Genomic DNA, 16,298 nt, shown 5'->3' on the forward strand with positions numbered 1-16,298 from the left:
TATGATGGACATCTTGGAGAGATCCAATCTTCCTTACATTTCGAGGGTACAGCTCTAAAACGGTGTTTGCAGGCCGGCCCCTAGTTAGTACACCAGACCGAACCTATTGGTAACTCTTTAGGAGGCTTCCGGATCAGGTAGTGAGGTAATCTTGCTACCTCTACTCTGCCAGATAATGACTGGAGGGAGTCCGAGTAGTGTGTATACGGGAGCATTGTAGAGGCCACGTTATGTCAAGAATGTGGGTATATTCTTACAATGTGAACGCCATATCCAAAAATTTCATCACTTCATGCAGCATTTCCCCCCCCCCCACTTTTTCTTACTATTGAATACACCATGAATTGTCAAACTAATAGAGTAAGCTTATCTGCGAAAAGATCTACACCTCCAAACACATCCTAGTTCATTTCACAAATATACGTGGTCTCAATTCTAATATCAACGACGTACATTTTCACTTGCAGTCTGCAAAACCCCACGTACTTTTTCTGAGTTGAATCGGTTGATTCAACTAATGCTCATCTCAGTTGCCCAAATTATTCGCTGTATGATTCCGTTTGTTTCAAAGGTGGTACTAGTGCATATATATGTAATTTGGAATGTCCTCTTTCGATCTTCTCTGGCTTAAAATCTCTTTACCTCATTCTGTCAAATTCATCTGTTGTCTCTACCGTTCTCCCAACTCCACTAATCACTTGGAGCTCTTCGACTTCCTCTCTTTACAACTTGACTTTCTCCAGTCTAACTTTCCTAACAGTGAGGTAGTTTTCCTTGGTGATTTTAATGTTCACAACTTCAGCTGGCTTCCGTTTTCAAGTCGTACCAACCCAGCAAGTCGAGATGCTGAGGCTTTTGCAATTACTAATGACCTAGCAGAGATTGTTCATTTACCTACAAGAATACCGAACAATCCTAACAATACAGCCAACACGCTTGATCTTTTTCTCACAAACATCCCTTCTAAGTACACGGTCGAAGTGAGTGGTCCTTTAAGCATCTCAGATCACAACTTGGTGATTGTCTCTTCTCCAATGGAGCCTTTATCTCATGGCTATTCCTAATCTCGTGTTGTTTTCCATTACAAGAATGCAAAATGGGATGACCTGCGAAATTTCTTTTCTTCTTTTCGTTGGTCGGATTACTGTTTCAAAACTTCTGATGTCAACGTTTGCTCAGATCGTGTCAGTGAAATTATTCTTGTAGGAATGGAATCCTTTATCCTACATTCCATTTTAAAATCTCGTCCTTTATCTAAACCTTGGTTTTCCAATAAATGTGCTAAGGCTGTTCAAAGAGAAGAATGTTGCATATCGTAATTGGCTTGTTTCCAATTCTTCAGTTTCATTTTCTGCCTACACCAAAGCTCGCAACAATTGTAAAGCAGTCATTAATAGTCCAAAGTAGATTTTGAACAGGCTAAGAGTAGAAAACTTGCTTCTTGCCCCAATGGTAGCCAAGCATTCTGGTCTCTTTTCAAAGCTATTGGCCGCAACTTTTGCCCATCTCTGCTCCCACCTCTGTGAAAACCAGATGGTTCTGTTGTCACTTCGATCAATGATAAAGCTGACCTGCTAGCATCCCATTTTTCTTCCAACTCATGTATTAATGATCTTGGTAAAACACCTCCCACCATTCCCAACACGCTCCATTCAATGCCGCCTGTGGTCTTCCGTCAAAAGGATGTCAGAAGGATTTTGACGAATCTTGATGCTAAGAAAGCTCCAAGTCCTGATGGTATTTCTCCGCTTGTATTCAAAACCTGTGCTCCTGAACTTACTCCTTTTCTTTTCTTCTTTTCGTTCGACCTGTTCTTTTCCGCCTTTTTTCACTTTCTTATTTCTAAGATGTTTTTCCTTCTGCTTGGAAATTTGCTTATATCCAGCCAGTTCTTAAAAAGGGTGACAAATTCCTCCAATCCAATTATCGTCCCATTGCAATTACTTCTATTACTTCTTCGTTTATTCATTCCACTTCCGTTTTCTGGAACAACCTTCCTTCATATGTCTTTCCTGAAAATTACGCATCTACAGAAGTTCACGTTTAATATCAACAAATATCTTCTTTCGTCTTCTCAACCTCCAACCCAAGCACGGTACTAAGTACTATAGGTTCTAATATCTCTGGTGTTTGGAGTTTTCATAAAAAATAAAAAAATAAATATATATATATATTTTTTTATGTGTATCCAACGTAGAGTGCATTGCATGAATTTTTAAATTTTATTATAAAATTTTTTGGTGCAAATTACCAATAAAAATGATTAATTCAGAAAGTGTTTTTTCAATATTGGTACTCAGAAAAGGTTAAGAATCACCTACTATGAAATATTCGAGTTTATGGAGAAAAGTAAAAATTTTAATTACTTCAACCCGATTGATTAATTAAGTGATTAATTACTAAAAGGATTACAAATAATTCTTGGACATTTTTGGTACAGGCAGCATGCCAAACGTATAAGAATTATTTTAATTCCTTTGTACCAGGAAACCCTTGAGAATTTTTAAAATTTTCACCTTTGCTACTAAAAGAACAATTTAGATTCTTGTTTATACTTTAAAAATAAAAATTACAAATACGTAAACTCTATATTTATACGATGAGAAAATAAAGTAGTTTGAGGGAGCACCCGGGATTGAACCGGGGACCTCTCGATCTGCAGTCGAATGCTCTACCACTGAGCTATACTCCCTTCGATGCAGTTCACTACTGGCACGGTTCACAATCACATTGAGGCAGTAATTGCATGAACCATCAACCCATAAATTATGGTACCTGTACCACTATATACGGTAACAAAACGGTACTTGAATTTAAAAGTGACAAAATTTATCTAAATAGTGTTATAATGAAAACAAAAAATATTTTTATTGTAATTTTCAATATCGTAAAAGTTGCTTTATGATCTATTAAAATAATTTGTTCCTGAATTTGGTTGCTGGGAGTATAGCTGAGTGGTAGAGCAGATTCGACTACAGATCGAGAAGTCCCCAGTTCCATTCCGGGTACTACCTGAAATTCATTATTTTAACCCTAGGGGCTCACCCTAGGGTTAAAATAGTGAGTATGGTAAGTATCTGGTGAGTATGAGCTTGGCACACTCAGGGTCCGGGTATTATCATAAGGGGAGGGGGGCATGGCCATCAAGCTTTGATGATTTTTTTTTTTTTAATACAACCCTCCTGCCTTCTTTTTAGGAGGGAGGGCATATGCCTCCTCTGCCCACCCCTGAATACGCCCCTGCTTATGGTTAATAGTATATACATAGATAAAAATATAACATAATTCGAACTGTAACGTATATATTAAAATCTTTTAAAAATTATGTACAAATTAAAAAGATAGTATGAATCAGAGCTGTAATATTCAATAGGTTCTACGTTGATAATAATATTAGTAAAATAATAAGAGGAGTATACCTCAATATAGTACGTAGAACACTTCCGTATGATACCCTCCAGAAATTAAAACGGAAAAAACGAAAAAATCGACAACTTACCGGTACATTAGAGTAAAATATAAATAATTAAATAATCAATTTAACACAATTCAAATCAATTTAAAACAATTAAAAATCAAATTAACGCAATTAAAAGAATCTAACGAAAATATTCAAAACGATTTTCCTTCCTGAAGCTGGCAACACTTTTCGACCGAATGTCGTGATCACAGGAATGAAAATCCATTCTGAATTTTCATTCCTGTGATCCTGGATGTTCCTGTGATTCCTGATCCTGTGATTCATGAATGAAATGAAAATTCAGAATTTTCATACCTGTGATCACGACATTCGGTCGAAAAGCGTTGCAGCTTCAGGAAGGAAAATCGTTTTGAATATTTTCGTTAGATTCTTTTAATTGCGTTAATTTGATTTTTAATTGTTTTAAATTGATTTGAATTGTGTTAAATTGATTATTTAATTATTTATATTTTACTCTAATGTACCGGTAAGTTGTCGATTTTTTCCTTTTTTTCCGTTTTAATTTCTGGAGGGTATCATACGGTAGTGTTCTACGTACTATATTGAGGTATACTCCTCTTATTATTTTACTAGTACAAATTAAAAGTATGAGTAAATAAACAACAAAAAAACTAAAATAAATAGATGAAACAAGACGTACTTTCAGCGTAACACTACCTTTACCAACCAACAACACTCCAGTACAAGACATATTTCTCTATTACAGTACAGTTAACCTTGAACTTTTTATTTTTTATTATTACACAGTTAAACTTAGCTTTCAGTCTTTTCGGATTAGAACTGAGGACAGTATTTTGTAGATCAAGAAATCCGTGGTTCAATATCACCTCTCCCTTTCATTTTTTATTTTCTTCCTACTGAACAAATATTTCGCATAGTCGTGGAAAAATGAGAAAATAGTATTGCAAACTCAAATGCCAAATTTTGCCTAATTTTCCAAAGTTTAGAATCAGTCCCGAGGATGGGAATTTTGAAAACCCAACGCAGGCATTAAAATTAAATTCTTTTTGAATTCCTGTGTAGTGTATCAACTGTTACTTTTCCGATTGTAACGTTATTTAAGAACTTAGATCAGAGGGTTGTATGCGTTTTTTGTGGGGGGAAGAAGGAATTTCACGTCGAAAAATAGAAATGTTTTGTAAAATGAAATCTAACCATAGAATTCAGTCATCCTACAGATACATTAAGAAGTATCAGAGCGCTACTAAACATAGAGCCAATCAGTTGGTAGTGAGAAAGAATAAGTATATAGAGTATAGCAAAGTTAGGCCTGCTAACAAGGGAGCATAGCTCAGTGGCAGAGCATTCGACTGCAGATCGAGAGGTCCCTGGTTCAATTCCGGGTGCTCCCTAAGCCATTTTATTTAGTACAATTGGCATTACACACTCAAATATTTGCAATTACGAAGGCTGTTCAATAATGAATGATCACAATTTTTTTTATGAACAACCGTACTCCTTGCTATTTTTAGCTGAGCTGAGGAATTTAAGAACAAACCAAGCTACATCACATAGCAACTGCGCACGGTGTCACCTTGGCGGTCGGTCAAGTTTATGCCTGTTCAGGTTGGCCTACGCAACAGTAGACGTGACACGCGAGGAACAGATTTCAAGAAAACATTAGCTAAAGCGTATGAAACGTTAAAAGAGGCTTATGGTGAATCTATGCTTCCATATAGCACAGCTCGCAGGTGGTTTAGAATGTTTAAAGATGGACGTGATTCAATCACAAAAATCGGGAGTCCTGGAGTTCCAACCACTGCTGTTACCACAGAAACTATAAATACTGCTTCACTAATCGTAAGAGAAGACCCAAAATCAAAAACAATTTGTCGTATATGCAGACGACTTGAAATTTTTCGTCACCTCGAATGACCAAAACACATCCTTACAACGTAACAACGAAGCAAACTCCAAAATCGCCGAGTTGCAAGAATATCTTAATTGCATGGGGCTCCGACTAAATGAACACAAGACAGCACAAATGGTTTTCACCAACAAGGTATTAAAAAACCACATATCAATACGCGTAAATGGCAGTGTGGTCAAAAAAGTCAGGACACATTGATTTTGGTCTGAAATGGGACGAAAACCTAAACTTCACACCCCATTTAAGATGTGTAAAGAAGAAAACTTGCGCAGCGCTATGGACCTCCAGACAAGAACTGGTGGGTATCAGGAACACTGACCATGTTAAACAATATATTTTAAGATGCGTCATCCCCATCCCTCTCTACGCATCTCAGATTTGGTCTTCTGCCCCAGATGCTACAATCAAGGCTTTCCTGGGTTTAGAGTACTGGATGCTGAGATGGTTAAACAGGATCACTACGCAGCCATTTATAATCTCAAGAACCATTTTATATGCCAACTTGGATGTCACGCCTTGGTCTCACATTATAGTCACCAAGAACATTCTCACGCTTGCAAAACTGCTGACCGGGAGACTCGACTCGCCGAAAACTGACTACCTGCTGACTCGGCCCCGCATGACGCAAAGGTGGGCGAATAGAACACCATCCCCTCCAATCAGTAGCGCGCTCACGCAGCTGGAAAGCCTTCGGCGATTTTTTCCTTTGAACACCATTAAGATGTTCAACGATCTTCAAGCAGACCCAGAAAGGCTTTGCGCAGAGAAGAGATACAGGACTGAAGTGTTTCAAAATGCATTACTCCACCTATAAATGTTGAGTGATGCCCACATATGAAAACAAAAGAGAATGCAGGAGATAAAGAATGAACTGGACGGGACTGTTTTTGCTCCACACTGGTGCTCCTGTTATTTTTATATAGGACGTCTTGTCTTTCTGTTTTCTCGCTGTAAATAGTGGTGTAGTTGAGAACATTCTCTAATTCATTGTAAATTGCAAATTATGCTTGTGCTCTCTTTCTATCCGCCTGCCATGTAAAATAAGGCAATGATATGTATAATATAATTAATTAGACAATGTATAATTTAGAAAATGTATAATTTGTATAAATTATAAATGGATAATTATATATATAACTTATATTTGTATATATGAATGTACACCCCCCTGGTTAATAGCTGTAAGCGGGTGTCTCTTAGGGGAAAATAAAGATAATAATGTCGTAAAACAGTAAGGTAACTAACAGCGATGTGGATTTTTTTTTTTTTTTTTTTTTGATTTGGTAGTTGTTGGCGCATCGGCTTCTGTGGCCATATTGCACCTCCCAAGGTTTTTGCAGTACTTTGATCCAAGCCCGAGGCGGGAATCGAACCCGCGACCTTTGGGTTGCCGGGCAGGTACTTTACCCACTCGGCTAGCCCGGTCGGCTCAGCGATGTGGAGTATATCAGTAGGAAGCACTCACGGTATTCTTCATTATCATTTGAGCATGCCACGTGTCTTCGAACCCAGCGTGCACAAAGATGCTGAGGTTCAGTATAAGGTGATAACGGCGGATGAGACAAGGCTTCATATTTTAATCCAGAGAGAGAGTGAGCAACAAAGTTCTGGAAATCTACGTGGTCACCAAACAGAAAAAAAAAAAAAAAAAAAACGAAAGGTGTAGTTTCCGCAGGAAAGGATGTCATCTCTTTTTCCAGGAATGGTTTGCCAGTACTTTGTGTCACATCATGCGATTGTTGCCGGAACTTCAGGGTGGATAGACTGAAGAAAATTGTGATTCTGGCACATCAGTGACCTTTGCAGTAAAAGGGGGAAAACTATGCAAACATGAACAGAACGGGTGCAACTCATTAAGGAACCTTACTACATTACTGTACTCAGGGTGGGCGAGGTCGGCATCGCCTACAGGCGGCAGTTCAGGAAACTGCACGCAGGTGGGTGAATGCGAGACCTCACTCCGCTCAGAGTTCTCACGTCTTCGAAACACCTTAGACGTTTCGCTTCGCATAACAATAATTTCAAATGAAACCTCTCGACATAGTAAGGTGAGATGCTATTCAACCGAGAGACCACTTTACACACGTTTTACGTCGGCGCCATTTATTTCCCGTTTTGTCCCACGTAAATTGTAGAGGTATGACGGAGTAAGTCAATTCTTCTGCACCCCTCTTAAATTATATTAATAGACTGTACTAACATTTTAACGCACTGATCGAAATCTAATCAGGAAATCACCTGTACAATTTGTGCATTTGTAGAGACGTAATTCCCCCGCCCTCCCCCCCACTTGTAACGTCACCCGCATCTCTCTTCTCCCATTGGCTCGAATAAATATCACAAAGAGGAAAACTTTTTTAATCTATAGAGAGATAATATAACTTTTATGCAATTATAAATTAGTATAAAAAAGTTGTTTGTTCTCTTTTTAACACTAGATAATTTTTGACACTTTTAATTTATGTACTGTTTGACTACAGTACACAGTGGTACTGGAACCAATGAGTGGTTGCTTCATGCAGCTAATGCATTATCACAGATAGTAAACAGTTGCCGTTAATAAGGGAGTATAGCTCAGTGGTAGAGCATTCGACTGCAGATCGAGAGGTCCCTGGTTCAATCCCAGGTGCTCCCTGATTTTCATTATTTTTAAATATGTGAAATGCATTACAGCTCACATGTTCTCGCATCGTGTAAACATAAAATTTATGAATTTGACGTTTTTTGATTTCAGATATAACCTCGAATCTAAATTGTTCTTTTAGTAGAATAGTGTCCAGGTAAATCTAGAAGGAGAAACGTGAAAAATTTACAAAATTCTCTGAAAATTCGTGGTATTAATGAATCACAAATAAAGCTTAGAGATTTGTATTTGTAATCTTAGAAGAGATTAGTATTTCTAATCTCTTCAGTAATTAAAGACAGATTTTACTCTACACAGGTTGAAGTAATTAAACTTTTTTACTTTTCTCGTTAACTCGAATATCTTATTGTAGGTGAATCATAACCTTTTCTGAGTACCAATATCGAAAAAAACTTTCTTAATTAATCCCTTTTATGACCTCTCTCTTTATTTTATTTCCTTGGTACTGAACAAAAGTAGCATTTTTTTTTTATTCACATTATTATTAGCCATATGGTGTAAACAAGCCTGAGGCTTATGCTGCACTAGTCAAAAAAAATTATTCTCGAGTAAAAAAATTATACCCTGAGAGAGAGAGAGAGAGAGCGCAAGAGTCAGAAATAGAAAGGAATCTACAAAAAAGACAAGAATGATGATATCCAGCTCAGGACCCTGGATGTGCCAAGCCAATACTCACCAGATGTGAGCCTCTGGGGTTCAAGAGAACCAGGGACCTCTCGATCTATAGTCGAATGCTCCCTTAATTTTTTTTTTTTTGCATAGTCATGGAAAAATGAGAAAATGGTACTGCAAATCCAAATTTTTTATCCGTATAAATTTCGAATCGGTGCTTCTGAGGATGCGAATTTTTGAAAAACAAATAAAGGCATTAAATTATTTGTGAATTCCACGTAGTGTGTGGGGCATTAACTGTTAGTTACCACTTCCCAATATATTGTTATTAAGATCTTGGATCAGGGGGCTGTATGTTTTTATCTCCCTGAAACGAAATTTCACGTTGGAAAACAGGAATATTTTCTAAAATGAAATCCCACCATAGAATACAAACGATCTATAGATATATTAAGATAAACACACAGGCACTATTGAACATGCGAAAACCAAATGGATGGTAAAAGACAATATATAATGCATAACAAAGATATCATCATCATTAAGGGGGCATAAATCAGTGGTAGAGCATTCGACTGCAGATCGAGAGGTCTTTGGTTCAATCCAGGGTGCTCCCTAGTTCTCTTTTATTTAGAACAACTATATGAATATGACACTACCGACTACAGTAATTCAAAAAAAAGTGAATTATATGAATTCCGGTGGTCTTTATCAATCATAAATTTAATCACAAACAGAAATTAGTATTTTTCCATTAGGGAACCATGAAGCAATTTGAGACCCATATGAAATTTTAAAATATATTTTCATCAATAAAATGTATGCTATCTCTTTGTTAGGTTTTTATTTAAATAAAAAGAAGATGAAGTCAAAATATATAGAAAGTATAAGTGAGTGCAATGGAATACATGATCTCTGAAGTATTGGTGAACGCTGTTCCACTGACGTACCAAATGCTTCTACTATAGACTGCTCACACCAAGACAAGTTAATGCTGTTCAAAGAACACTTCTCAAAGAGCTATCAAATAATACGGACTAGTTTAAAAGAACACTTTCTTATGACTGTTGCTAAGTATTCAACACAACGGGGGTGTAGCTCAGTGGTAGAGCGTTCGCTTTGCATGTGAAAGGCCCCGGGTTCAATCCCCGGCACCTCCAATCTTTTTTTTTTTTTTTAATCCGCCTACTTTTAAATTTTCTTTTTTTAAATACATATCCATCAAACTAAGCAGTACTTACAAAATCATTACATTCACCCGAAATAAATAACTGAAAGAATAATACCAATACTTCTTAACATTGAGTCGCTCAGAATAGATAAATACATTACCCGACAAAAGTTAACATATACTCAACTTTATTTTTATTATTATTAGCTATATGGTGAAAGGAAGCAGGAGGCTTATGCTGCACCAGCCAAAAAAAAAAAAAAAAAAGTCTGAATTAACCTGAGAGAGAAAAAACAAGAATCAGAAATAAAAAGGAATCACCAAGAAAGAGAAGAATGATGATATCCAGCTCAGAACCCTGGGTGTGCTAAGCCTATACTCACCAGATGTGAGTCCCCAGGAGTTAAAATAATGAAAATCAGGGAGCACCAGGGACCTCTCGATCTGCAGTCCAATGCTCTGCCACTGAGCTATACTCCCTTACACTTTTACCCTAAATAGATTATTTATTAATGATTTCTTTGATAGTTTTCTCAATGCCATTCTACAGATGTAATTATTATAAAATTTAAAATATCCTTTTAAAAGTGGCAATCGAAATGGAGAAAATTTTCTGATTACCGATAGAATTCTTTTGATAGAGAGTGGTTTCATGGCGTATTCTTCAGAGATCCCCCTTCCCGGGATGAGTGTTTCAGTGGAGTTTATTGATAATATCATTGTGTACTACTAACTGATTTCTTTTGGACGTTGCGTTCGGGTGTGTGGGGGGGGGGGTGTTGTAGCTCACTTGTAGGGTATTCGATTTGTATATGAAAGATCCCGAGTTTGATCCCTTTCAGCTCCATTTAATCGACCTACGTTGTTCTCGGCACTGTATTTTAATGATATAAAATATATATGTAAATAGTCCTTTATTACTTTTTTTACTGAAAAGAAAAAGAAAAAAAAAACACAAGAAACCGACATCGAAAGCAAAAACTGATTTCGAACTGAACACTCTACCGTTCATGTTTACTTTCCACTGGTGGAGAGAGAGACTACTGTGAGAATTCGATGTGCAAAGATCAGGGTTGCTATCAAACCGTCTGTCCACCCTCTCGATATCACGAATTAGACTAGACTTCTATATTATTTTTAATTATGATTCGTTACACAAGCAGGCGAAAGAAGAGTGTAGCACAGTGGTCTCTTTATATGTGAGGGTCCCATTATCTACTAAAGTGTTCTTTCAATTTATCTCTTTTTTCATACATTTAGAACTGACTCTCTATATATGTAATTACTTAATTCGTATAAATATTTAGAATATTTATCAAATATTATCGCTCCCCTTAGGGGAACTTATCCTAATGTTTATCCGAATTCAGTACTGTAGAAATATTCATTTTTAAAATTTTTGTACACTCCTCAGGTCCTTTTGTGGTAACTCTGAAGGATGTTGCTCAGTGGGAGAGTGTTCGCTTTTCAAGTGTAAAGTGCCCGGGTCAATCCTCCGGTTGTTGAATAACACTTTTTGAACAGTCATGAATGTGAATTGAAACCAAATAATTGTGGATTCAGATCCAAGAGGCAGAGAATACTTCAAAGACAAGGTTGATCAAGTACTTCAATGCCAGCAGATAAATTTAGATGAAATCACGTGAGATCTGTTGTGACTACTTTCAGGAATATGATTGTAAATTGAGTCACCTTTCCTGATCCATTCCCTCAATTTCCAGATTAACCAATTTATTCTAACGTGGGATAATGAGGATTTTCGCCATCTTCTTTACTGATGCAGGAGGAAGATACAGAAGTGACTCAAAATTAGGTTAGTCGACTCCATGCTACTTAGAAACAAATTGATTTTAAATTTAAAACCCTGCCACTAATGTACAGCTCTATTTCGTCGAAACACTATTCTAAGAATTCATTAAGCAACAGTAAGTTGATTAACGAACGGGGGTGTAGCTCAGTGGTAGAGCGTTCGCTTTGCATGTGAAAGGCCCCGGGTTCGATCCCCGGCACCTCCAATTTCTTTTTTTTTTCCCCTTCTAAATTTCGAAATCCTGTCCGTACATTTCTTACATTTGAAACGAGGCAAAACTGCCTATCCAGAAAAGAAAAGTCCGAGTAGAATTATTATTGTACATTATTATTGAAGAACCTTGAAAAATTGAAATGCAACACGCATTTCACTGTTCTTCTGTAATTTGGTCGTCCTGGAGTATAAACAGAAAATTTATTTTCTATTTATACTCCAGGAAGAATAAACAGAAAATTTATTTTCTGTTTATACTTCTATTCTATACTCTATATAATAGTATAGACTCCTATTCTATACAGAAGTCTATATAGAATAGAGAAGAGGACTCCTATATAGAGTTTAGCAAAGTCAGATGTGCTAACAAGAAAGTATAACTCAGTGGCAGAGCATTCGACTGCAGATCGATAGGTCACTGGTTCAATTCCGGGTGCTCCCTACGATATTTTATTTAGTACAATTGGCATTACACATTCAAATATTTCAATTATAGTACATCGAAGTGGACATTTTACGTATTGGTAATTACGAGGGCTGTTCAATAATGAATGATCATTATTGAATGATCAATAATTAATGATCATTATTGAACAACATCTACATTCACACATGAGGAGTTATTAAGGTTTGAAAATGGCAGAAGGTTATCAATGGAGTGACTGGTTAAAGATGCACTGCAGGATCATCTAGACTAGACTGCAGCAATAATTCAGACACAGCATGGGTTTGTTAAGGGAAAGTCTTGTCTAACAAATCTGATAGGATATTATGATGTGGTTACAAAGGAACTGGATGCAAAAAATAATTTTTATATCATCTATTTGGATTTCAGGAAAGCTTTTGACACTGTTGCGCATGGAAGAGTATTGTACAAATTGGAGCCAAATGGTATTAAGGGTAAGTTGCTACAATGGATAAAAGGATGGTTAAGTGGGAGAAGACAGAGGGTGATAATCAATGGGTGCTGCTCTTCGTGTACTAATGTTATTAATGGAGTCTCACAGGGTTCGGCGTTGGGTTCTGTTGTTTTGTATATTTATCAATGATATTGATGAAGGTATATCAGGCTTAATGTCGAAGTTTGCAGATGATACAAAGGTTGGCAGGGTTGTTAATGACAGTAATGGCAGTGTGCTACTGCAACAGGATCTAGATAATTTGGACAGATGGACTAAGAAGTGGCAACTGAAGTTTAACCTTGACAAATGCAAAGTACTGCATATGGGTAGAAGTAACCCCAGAGAAACGTACCAACTATGTGTATTACACTTAACGTGGTAGAAAATGAAAAAGACCTGGGAGTAATTGTGCACTCAGTTATGAAGTTTTCTCAGCAATTCAGACAGGCTGCCAGGGCAGGTCATGGGGTTTTATCAGATATATAGGAATTTTGCTAGCAGGAAAAAGGACGTGATTGTCCCTCTGTATAAGGCAATGGTCAGGCCTCGCCTTGAGTACTGCGTACAGGTCTGGAGGCCTCATTTTAAGAAGGATGTAGATTTGTTTGAGCGTGTACAGAGAAGGGCAACAAGATTGGTAAGGGGAATGAAGGGATCGTCTTACGAAGAGTGGCTTAAGCCTACGTTGTCACCAAACCGAAAAAAAAAACAAAAAAAAAAACGAAAGTTGTAGCTTCCGCAAGATAGGATATGGTCATCTCTCTTTTGTTATTGCAGGAATTGTTTGCCAGTACTTCGTGTCACATCATACGATTGTTGTCGGAACGTCAGGGTGGATAGACTAAAGAAAATTGTGATTCTGGCACATCGCTGACCTTTGCAGTAAAAGGGGAAAAAACACTGCAAACATGAAAAGAACGGGTGCAGCTCATTATGGAACCTTACTACATTACTGTATTTGGAGTGGGCAAGGTAGGAGTTTGCAGTTCAGGAATGATTTGCCAGTAGGAATGGTCTGCACGCAAATGGGTGAATGCGAGACCTCACACTGTTTCCACTGATATCGAGTACTTAGTCGACATTAATGTCAAATGTGTTCCTCATTCGCCCTACACACTGACTTTGCACCTTTTTTTTTTTTTTTTTTTTTTTTCAAAAGATAAATGAGCCGCGAGGAAAACGTTTAAAGCCCTAAGAAGAGGTTGTAAAGACATAGGAGGAGATTGTCAAACGCTTGTAAAAAAAAAAAAAAAACGCATTATAATCTGAAAGAAAACACTCTTATGAAATATGGGAAAATTCAGAAATTTATGAATGTCTACTATAATAGGGTTTATTTCGCAGTATAATCTTTCGTCTGAACCTTCAGTCACTCTTTTCACAAGAACAAACAATATTTTTAAACAACTTTTAAAAAATATACCAACCTCTTTTATAGAATCATGTTTAATATTAACACCAACTACAATCTATATTCTTGAACAAATTATTTTAATAGATAACTAGAGGGCTCAACCCCGTACTCGCTTCGCTCGCCAATATCAAATATACAAAAAAAAAAAAAATGCCTTAACGTGCTCGGCAACATTACTGAATCCGCTTCAGAAAGAGTTTCCTTCACATGATCAAAAGATCATGTGACCTCCCGCTCAAGCGGATTTTTGAAAAGTCTTCTACACTACTCCGTTCACAGTTTTCACATCTTCGAAACACCTTAGACGTTTCGCTTCGCATAACAATAATTTCAAGTGAACCCTCTCGATTCATTTGAAATTATTGTTATGTTACTCGAACATCGTAGGCTGAGATGCTATTCAACCGAGCGACCACTTTACACACGTTTTTACGTCGAAGCCATTTATTTCCCGTTTTGTCCCACGTAAAATGTAGAGGTATGACGGAGTAAGTCAATTCTCCTACACCCCTCGCGTAATTATATTAATAGAATGTACTAACATTATAACGCACTGATCGAAATCTAATCAGAAAATCACCTATGCAATTTGTGCATTTGTAGAGACGTAATTGCCCCCCCCCCCCACACACACACACTTGTAACGTCATCCGCATCCCTTATCTCCCATTGGCTCGAATAAATATCACAAAGAGGAAATGTTTTTTAATGTATAGAGAGATAATATAACTTTTATGCAATTCTAAATTAGCATAAAAAAGTTGTTTGTTCTCTTTTTAACACTAGATAATTTTTGACACTTTTTAATTTATGCACCGTTTGCCTACGGTACACAGTGGTACTGGTACGAATGAGTGGTTGCGTCATGCAGCTAATGCCTTAACAAAGATAGTAAACGGTTGTCATTAATAACGGAGTCTAGCTCAGTGGTAAAGCATTCGACTGCAGATCGAGAGGTCCTATGTTCAATCCTGCCTGCTCCCTAATTTTCATTAATTTTAAATGCATTACAGCTCAAATGTTCTCGCATCGTGTAAAGATAAAATTTATGAATTTGACGTTTTTTAATTTCAGATATAAACTCGAATATAAATTGTTCTTGTAGTAAAATACTGTCCAGGTAAATCTAGACCGAGAAAGATGACACATTTAAAAAATTCTCAGACAATTTGTGGTATTAAGGAATCACAAATAAAGCTTAGAGATTAGTATTTGTAATCTTAGAAGAGATTAGTATTTCTAATCTCTTCAGTAATTAAAGACAGATTTTACTCTACACAGGTTGAAGTAATTAAACTTTTTTACTTTCTCGTTAACTCGAATATCTTATTGTAGGTGAATCATAACCTTTTCTGAGTACCAATATCGAAAAAACACTTTCTTAATTAATCACTTTTATGACCTCTCTCTTTATTTTATTCCTTGGTACCGAACAAAAGTAGCATTTTTTTTTTTTACATTGTTATTAGCCATATGGTGTAAAGAAGCCTGAGGCTTATGCTGCACTCGTCAAAAAAAATTATACCCTGAGAGAGAGAGAGAGAGAGAGAGAGAGAGAGCGCGCAATAGTCAGAAGTAGAAAGGAATCTCCAAAAAAGAGAGGAATGATGATATCAAGGCTCAGGACCCTGGATGTGCCACGCCAATACTCACTTAGCCAATATCCACCTGGGGTTCGAGAGAACCAGGGAACTCTCGATCTACAGTCTATGCTCCCTTAATTTTTTTAAAGGAGAATAGCTATCGAGCTATGCTCCCTTAATTTTTTTTTTTTTTTTTTTTTTTTTTGCATAGTGAGGGAAAAATGAGAAAATGGTACTGCAAATCCAAATTTTTTATCCGTATAAATTTCGAATCGGTGCTTCTGAGGATGCGAATTTTTGAAAAACAAATAAAGGCATTAAATTATTTGTGAATTCCACGTAGTGTGTGGGGCATTAACTGTTAGTTACCACTTCCCAATATATTGTTATTAAGATCTTGGATCAGGGGGCTGTATGTTTTTATCTCCCTGAAACGAAATTTCACGTTGGAAAACAGGAATATTTTCTAAAATTAAATCCCACCATAGAATACAAACGATCTATAGATATATTAAGATAAATACACGGGCACTACTGCACATGCAAAAACCAAATGGATGGTAAAAGACAATAAATATATAATGCATAACAAAGATGC

At 36.8% G+C, this 16,298-nt stretch overlaps 5 non-coding genes across 5 annotated transcripts; 4 read left to right on the plus strand and 1 right to left on the minus strand.

Annotated features, from left to right (window-relative positions):
• Positions 1-2,620: 2,620 nt before the first annotated feature.
• On the minus strand, positions 2,621-2,692 carry TRNAC-GCA (transfer RNA cysteine (anticodon GCA)). Its single transcript has one exon. It is a non-coding gene; the product is annotated as a tRNA-Cys (tRNA).
• Positions 2,693-4,761: 2,069 nt separating this feature from the next.
• TRNAC-GCA (transfer RNA cysteine (anticodon GCA)) lies at positions 4,762-4,833 on the plus strand. Its single transcript has one exon. It is a non-coding gene; the product is annotated as a tRNA-Cys (tRNA).
• A 3,081-nt stretch (positions 4,834-7,914) lies between these two features.
• Positions 7,915-7,986, plus strand: TRNAC-GCA (transfer RNA cysteine (anticodon GCA)). Its single transcript has one exon. It is a non-coding gene; the product is annotated as a tRNA-Cys (tRNA).
• A 1,709-nt stretch (positions 7,987-9,695) lies between these two features.
• TRNAA-UGC (transfer RNA alanine (anticodon UGC)) lies at positions 9,696-9,767 on the plus strand. Its single transcript has one exon. It is a non-coding gene; the product is annotated as a tRNA-Ala (tRNA).
• Positions 9,768-11,721: 1,954 nt separating this feature from the next.
• TRNAA-UGC (transfer RNA alanine (anticodon UGC)) lies at positions 11,722-11,793 on the plus strand. Its single transcript has one exon. It is a non-coding gene; the product is annotated as a tRNA-Ala (tRNA).
• The last annotated feature ends 4,505 nt before the right edge of the window (positions 11,794-16,298 follow it).

Source organism: Mastigoproctus giganteus, chromosome 3 (assembly GCF_048544385.1).
Source record: "Mastigoproctus giganteus isolate SK-2022 chromosome 3, ASM4854438v1, whole genome shotgun sequence".
Lineage (NCBI taxonomy): Eukaryota > Metazoa > Arthropoda > Arachnida > Uropygi > Thelyphonidae > Mastigoproctus > Mastigoproctus giganteus.